At 38.8% G+C, this 7,361-nt stretch overlaps 1 pseudogene; it reads left to right on the top strand.

Moving 5' to 3' along the window:
- Positions 1-3,059: 3,059 nt before the first annotated feature.
- On the top strand, positions 3,060-4,442 carry LOC120549190 (annotated as a pseudogene).
- Positions 4,443-7,361: the final 2,919 nt, after the last annotated feature.

The following is a 7,361-nucleotide window of genomic DNA, read 5'->3' as shown; positions in this document are numbered from 1 at the left end:
TCTTCAATGATAAAATTACAACAATTAGAGATAAAATTCATCACCTTTTACACTCAACTTCTAACGGTTCACCTTTAAACACAGAGTCGTTAGAAATAAAGACTAGTCTCGACATATTCTTAGACTGCTTTTATCCTATAGACCTTCAACAATTAATGTTAAAGATATCCTCAGCTAAGCCATCTACCTGTCTCTTGGACCCCATCCCAACGAGACTACTCAAAGACGCATTACCTGTGGTTAACACCTCATTACTAGATATGATCAATATGTCTCTATTAACAGGTTATGTACCACAGTCATTTAAAGTAGCTGTGATAAAACCTCTTCTGAAAAAACCCAACCTGGATCCTGAGGTCATAGCAAACTATAGACCTATATCTAACCTTCCCTTTCTATCCAAGATCCTTGAGAAGGTGGTTGCTAATCAGTTATGTACGGTGGCCGGGAAGTGCAATGCAACATTACAAAGAATGAAACACTTTTACAAAGCTCGAGACAAATTTACATTTTGGAAAACAAATTTACATTTTGGAAAACAAATTTACATTTTGGAAAACAAAATAACATTTTAGAAAACAAATTTACATTTTGGAAAACAAAATAACATTTTAGAAAACAAATTTACATTTTGGAAAACAAAATAACATTTTCGAAACAAATTTACGTTTTAGAAAACAAATTTACATTTTGAAAAAAAACAAAATAACATTTTCGAAAACAATTTTACGTTTTAGAAAACAAATTTACATTTTGGAAAACAAAATAACATTTTAGAAAACAAATTTACATTTTCGAAACAAATTTACATTTTAGAAAACAAATTAACAAGATGCAAAACACTTTTACCAGTCCCTCAACAAATTTACAAATGACAGATTCTTCAGCGGAAGGGAATGTACCACATACCCGGAAGTGATGAGGTGTTGTTGGTGAGCGCAGTCAATTTGTGTTGTTGTGAGTGAGTATATGGCGTGAATGAAGTTTATGGTGACTTTACGTGTGGTCGGTGTTTTGAGTTTTTTAAAGAAGGCCGGACCCGCGGGAAACATGGAAAAAACAGGGAACGTATCGACAGCCGCGGCCGGATCGAAGCTACAGCAGGGGGCAGCTGAGTCCGTCTGCAGCTGCAGGACCTGGAGCTCACTGCCCATTCCTGGGAGCCAAAACGACACCACGCAGCTGGAGACCCAGGCCGTATTGCTGGGCCCGCTGGAGGGAAGGGAAGCCGGGAGAATCAGATCCAGGACTAAACGGCAGCGGACTGTCACAGCCTGCTGAAGTTTAAATCACAGGTTTCCTAAAAGGGAGTCTGGCGGGACTCGGACTGTGGACGACGAAACACGACTTAAAGTCTCGTTAAATAAATAAATACATGCAGAAATAAATGAATCATTAGTGGGGGAGTGAGCCTGGACATTTTTCAGTCTGTTTAAACTTCACTTTGAAGCAGAACCTCTTAGTTCAGGAAGGGTGGGGTACCCGTTTGTACTCATATCTGTGAACTGATTATAATAAATATTCTTTGTATTAACACCTTAATTAGTCTCTTTGTCTTTTGTTTATAAAAACTAGAACATCGCATGAGATTTTGACGATTTATAGTGATTTTATTTCCGTTAGACCTTTGCCTACATTCGCGCTGATGCATTAAGGACGGCCCATAGACAGTATAATAAGGCAGTCCTCCCCTGTTCCAAGATGGCGGCTCCATTGACGCATTCGATCCATAACTGCCGTAGTCAAGGCGACATGTATACAACACCTCATCACTTCCGGTATGTGGTACATTCCCTTTCCGTGAAGAATCTGTCATTTGTAAATTTGTTTTGGGACTGGTAAAAGTGTTTTGCATCTTGTTAATTTGTTTTCGAAAATGTAAATTTGTTTTCTAAAAATGTTATTTTGTTTTCCAAAATGTAAATTTGTTTTCTAAAATGTAAATTTGTTTTCGAAAATGTTATTTTGTTTTCCAAAATGTAAATTTGTTTTCTAAAATGTTATTTTGTTTTCCAAAATGTAAATTTGTTTTCTAAAATGTAAATTTGTTTTCTAAAATGTTATTTTGTTTTCCAAAATGTAAATTTGTTTTCTAAAATGTTTTTTGGTTTTCCAAAATGTAAATTTGTTTTCTAAAATGTTATTTTGTTTTCCAAAATGTAAATTTGTTTTCTAAAATGTAAATTTGTTTTCTAAAATGTTATTTTGGTTTTCCAAAATGTAAATTTGTTTTCTAAAATGTTATTTTGTTTTCCAAAATGTAAATTTGTTTTCTAAAATGTAAATTTGTTTTCGAAAATGTTATTTTGTTTTCCAAAATGTAAATTTGTTTTCTAAAATGTTATTTTGTTTTCCAAAATGTAAATTTGTTTTCTAAAATGTAAATTTGTTTTCGAAAATGTTATTTTGTTTTCCAAAATGTAAATTTGTTTTCTAAAATGTTATTTTGTTTTCCAAAATGTAAATTTGTTTTCTAAAATGTTATTTTGTTTTCCAAAATGTAAATTTGTTTTCTAAAATGTAAATTTGTTTTCTAAAATGTTATTTTGTTTTCCAAAATGTAAATTTGTTTTCTAAAATGTTATTTTGTTTTCTAAAATGTAAATTTGTTTTCTAAAATGTTATTTTGTTTTCCAAAATGTAAAAGTGTTTCATTCTTTGTAATGTTGCATTGCACTTCCCGGCCACCGTAGTTATGTGATTTTCTACATAGCAATAGTTTATTTGATGACTTTCAATCAGGATTTAGAAAGAATCATAGCACAGAGACGGCACTGGTGAAAATTACTAACGACCTTTTAATTGCTGCAGACAAAGGTCTTGTCTCCATTCTTGTTTTACTAGATCTTAGTGCTGCATTTGACACTATTGACCATTCAATCCTGTTACAGAGATTGGAACACTTGGTTGGCATTAAAGGAATTGCTCTGAGTTGGTTTAGGTCCTATTTCTCTGATCGATCTCAATTTGTGAATGTTAATGATAAATCCTCCAAGTACGCTAAAGTTAGCCATGGAGTTCCTCAAGGCTCAGTGCTTGGACCAATTCTATTCTCCTTATATATGCTTCCTCTAGGCAATATTATTAGAAAACACTCAATTAACTTTCACTGTTATGCGGATGACACCCAATTATACTTGTAAATCAAACCAGACGAAACCAGTCAGCTAGCTAAATTTCAAGCGTGCATTAAGGATATAAAATCCTGGATGACCTATAATTTTCTGATGTTAAACCCTAACAAAAAACAAAGTAGAGGGAGGCAGGCCAGCCAAGCCAGATCCGGCAGGGGGAGAGTTCTAAGCCCGAAAAAGCTACCTCTCCTTATGACCTGTCTCTCTTAGTTACCTGTTAGTTACGCTGTTATAGTTCTAGACTGCCGGGGGACTTCCTTCCTTTGACACACTGAGCTGCTCTCTCCTCTCCCTTTCTATTTCTATTACTGTTACTATTACTATTACTATTTGTGTGCAGCCCGTCCCTAGCTTCTGGGGAGTTTACTCCCCGGAGTCCTTATGCTTTTTTCCCCCAGCGTATTTCCTTGGAGAACGTTGGCACCAAGATCCTGGTCGCAGCTGTCGCCGTGGTCCTGCTGCACTCCCTGCTGAACTCAGCGATGCCCTGCAATGTCATGCTGCGTCCTGCTGAACCCTGCAGCTTCCCGCTACATCCAGTCACTGTTCCATTATTAATGTGACTACTATCGCCACTGTTCATCACACCCCCAACTGGCTCTGAAGTTATTGTGCTGGGCCCTAAACACCTCCGAACTTCATTATCTAAAGATATAGCTACTCTGGATGGTGTTGCCCTGGCCTCCAGCACCACTGTTAGAAATTTAGGAGTTATCTTTGATCAGGATATATCCTTTAATGCCAATCTAAAACAAACCTCAAGAACAGCCTTTTTTCATCTTCGTAACATTGCCAAAATTAGGAATATCCTGTCTCAAAACGACGGCTGAAAAACTAGTCCATGCATTCGTTACTTCCAGGCTGGACTATTGTAATTCCCTACTGTCAGGTTGCTCAAATAAGTCTCTTAAGACTCTCCAGCTGATCCAGAATGCTGGCAGCGTGTTCTCACAAGAACTAAGAAAAGAGATCATATTTCTCCTGTATTAGCTTCTCTGCATTGGCTTCCTGTTGAATCCAGGATTGAGTTTAAAGTCCTTCTCTTGACCTACAAAGCTCTAAATGGTCTAGCACCATCATATCTAGAAGAGCTCCTAATACCCTATTGTCCCACTAGAGCACTGCGCTCCCAGAATGCAGAGTTACTGGTGGTACCTAGAGTCTCTAAAAGTAGAATGGGAGCTAGAGCCTTCAGCTATCAGGCTCCTCTCCTATGGAACCAGCTCCCGATCTGGGTTCGGGGCAGAAACTGTCACCTCATTCAAGAATGAACTTAAAACTCTCCTATTTGATAAAGCTTATAGTTAGGGAGTGAGGAGTTGCAGTGTTCACCTAACTGGCCCAACTGCTTCTCTTCATAATTGTTAGATTAATAATACATAACAAAGTAGAGGGGAGGCAGGCCAGCAAAGCCAGATCCGGAGGCGGGGAGTTCTAAGCCCCAAAAAAGCTACCTCTCCTTATGACCTGTCTCTCTTAGTTACCTGTTAGTTACGCTGTTATAGTTCTAGACTGCGGGGGACTTCCTTCCTTTGCGACTGAGCTGCTCTCTCCTCTCCCTTTCTATTTCTATTACTGTTACTATTACTATTACTATTTGTGTGCAGCGCCGTCCTAGCTTCTGGGGAGTTTACTCCCGGAGTCCTTATGCTTTTTCCCCAGCGTATTTCCGCGGAGAACGTTGGCACCAAGATCCTGGTCGCAGCTGTCGCCGTGGTCCTGCTGCACTCCCTGCTGAACTCAGCGATGCCCTGCAATGTCATGCTGCGTCCTGCTGAACCCTGCAGCTTCCCGCTACATCCAGTCACTGTTCCATTATTAATGTGACTACTATCGCCACTGTTCATCACACCCCCAACTGGCTCTGAAGTTATTGTGCTGGGCCCTAAACACCTCCGAACTTCATTATCTAAAGATATAGCTACTCTGGATGGTGTTGCCCTGGCCTCCAGCACCACTGTTAGAAATTTAGGAGTTATCTTTGATCAGGATATATCCTTTAATGCCAATCTAAAACAAACCTCAAGAACAGCCTTTTTTCATCTTCGTAACATTGCCAAAATTAGGAATATCCTGTCTCAAAACGACGCTGAAAAACTAGTCCATGCATTCGTTACTTCCAGGCTGGACTATTGTAATTCCCTACTGTCAGGTTGCTCAAATAAGTCTCTTAAGACTCTCCAGCTGATCCAGAATGCTGCAGCGCGTGTTCTCACAAGAACTAAGAAAAGAGATCATATTTCTCCTGTATTAGCTTCTCTGCATTGGCTTCCTGTTGAATCCAGGATTGAGTTTAAAGTCCTTTTCTTGACCTACAAAGCTCAAAATGGTCTAGCACCATCATATCTAGAAGAGCTCCTAATACCCTATTGTCCCACTAGAGCACTTGCGCTCCCAGAATGCAGAGTTACTGGTGGTACCTAGAGTCTCTAAAAGTATAATGGGAGCTAGAGCCTTCAGCTATCAGGCTCCTCTCCTATGGAACCAGCTCCGATCTGGGTTCGGGGGGGCGAAACTGTCACCTCATTCAAGAATGAACTTAAAACTCTCCTATTTGATAAAGCTTATAGTTAGGGAGTGAGGAGTTGCAGTGTTCACCTAACTGGCCCAACTGCTTCTCTTCATAATTGTTAGATTAATAATACGTAACAAAGTAGAGGGAAGGCAGGCCAGCAAAGCCAGATCGCGCCGGGGGAGAGTTCTAAGCCCGCAAAAAGCTACCTCTCCTTATGACCTGTCTCTTAGTTACCTGTTAGTTCGCGCTGTTATAGTTCTAGACTGCCGGGGGACTTCCTTCCTTTGACACACTGAGCTGCTCTCTCCTCTCCCTTTCTATTTCTATTACTGTTACTATTACTATTACTATTTGTGTGCAGCCCGTCCCTAGCTTCTGGGGAGTTTACTCCCCGGAGTCCTTATGCTTTTTTCCCCAGCGTGTTTTCCTTTTTGGAGAACGTTGGCACCAAGATCCTGGTCCCGCTGTGCGCCGTGGTCCTGCTGCACTCCCTGCTGAACTCAGCGATGCCCTGCAATGTCATGCTGCGTCCTGCTGAACCCTGCGCGTTCCCCTACATCCAGTCACTGTTCCATTATTAATGTGACTACTATCGCCACTGTTCATCACACCCCAACTGGCTCGTCAGACACGCTACCAAGAGCCTGGGTCTATCCAAGGTTTCTTCCCCAAGAGGGAGTTTTTCCCTCGCCATACTGCTTGCTCTTGAGGGAATTACTGGAATTGTGGGAATTGTTGGGGCTTTGTAAATTATAGAGTGTGGTCTAGACCTACTCTATCTGTAAAGTGTCTTGAGATAACTTATGTTATGATTTGATACTATAAATAAAATTGAATTGAATTGAATATCCAGAGAAGCAAGAAGCCAAAAGATGTATAGCTTTGTTTTGGAAAAAAACATGTAGACCAAGAGGCACTTTATGGTTACGGCAGATGCTGTCTGCTCTGCCACTAGAGAGGATTACATATGTGCTAAAAGGCAAAAAGGGACTTTTTGAGAATATCTGGAATACTTTTATTGATTATACCAAAGATTTGGATTTAACAGATGACAATGACTGAGATGTGTGGACACTGCAGTTTAATTCTAGACAATAATTTGTATCACCTGATTTGTATAACTCATGTATTCTATTTTTATTTTTTATTTTAAAGATAAGTGTTAAATATTTGTAGATTGTTGCTTTGCACTGGAAAAAAGGCCACTCCAAAAATAAGCAAAAAAAAATTAATACAAGATATTTTTGCTTGTAATAAGCAAAAAATCCTGCCAATGGAACAAGTGAAAATTCTCTTGGTAAGATTTCTTGAAATAAGACATTATATTTAAGCCTAACAAGATAAGAGTGATCTTGAAATTAGCTGGGAAAACTCATTTTTAGCTATATTTTACTAGTATTGTGATGTTTTATGTCTCATAATAAGCTTGGGATGCTCAAAAATAGTATTTTCCCCTCAAAAGTAGCATCTTCTTTTTGTCATCCTGTTTGTTTAAAGTGTATTTAACTCATTTTTAGTTCTATAATTGTTACACTGTTCTAGATTTAAGTCCACCACCTACTTGAAATAAGATTAAAAACTGACATTTTGAGACAAAATGTCTTGAAGTTAGCATTCCTGACTTGTATTAGGCAGTGCTCTTTTGCCATAATAAGCTGTAATTTACCATTCTGTCATCATCTCAAGTGTATTTACCTTAATGTAAGCTCTAC

The sequence above is a fragment of the Perca fluviatilis genome, chromosome 20, assembly GCF_010015445.1.
Source record: "Perca fluviatilis chromosome 20, GENO_Pfluv_1.0, whole genome shotgun sequence".
NCBI lineage: Eukaryota > Metazoa > Chordata > Actinopteri > Perciformes > Percidae > Perca > Perca fluviatilis.
Note: the sequence above shows the minus strand (reverse complement) of the source record. Positions and strands in the feature narration are given on the sequence as shown.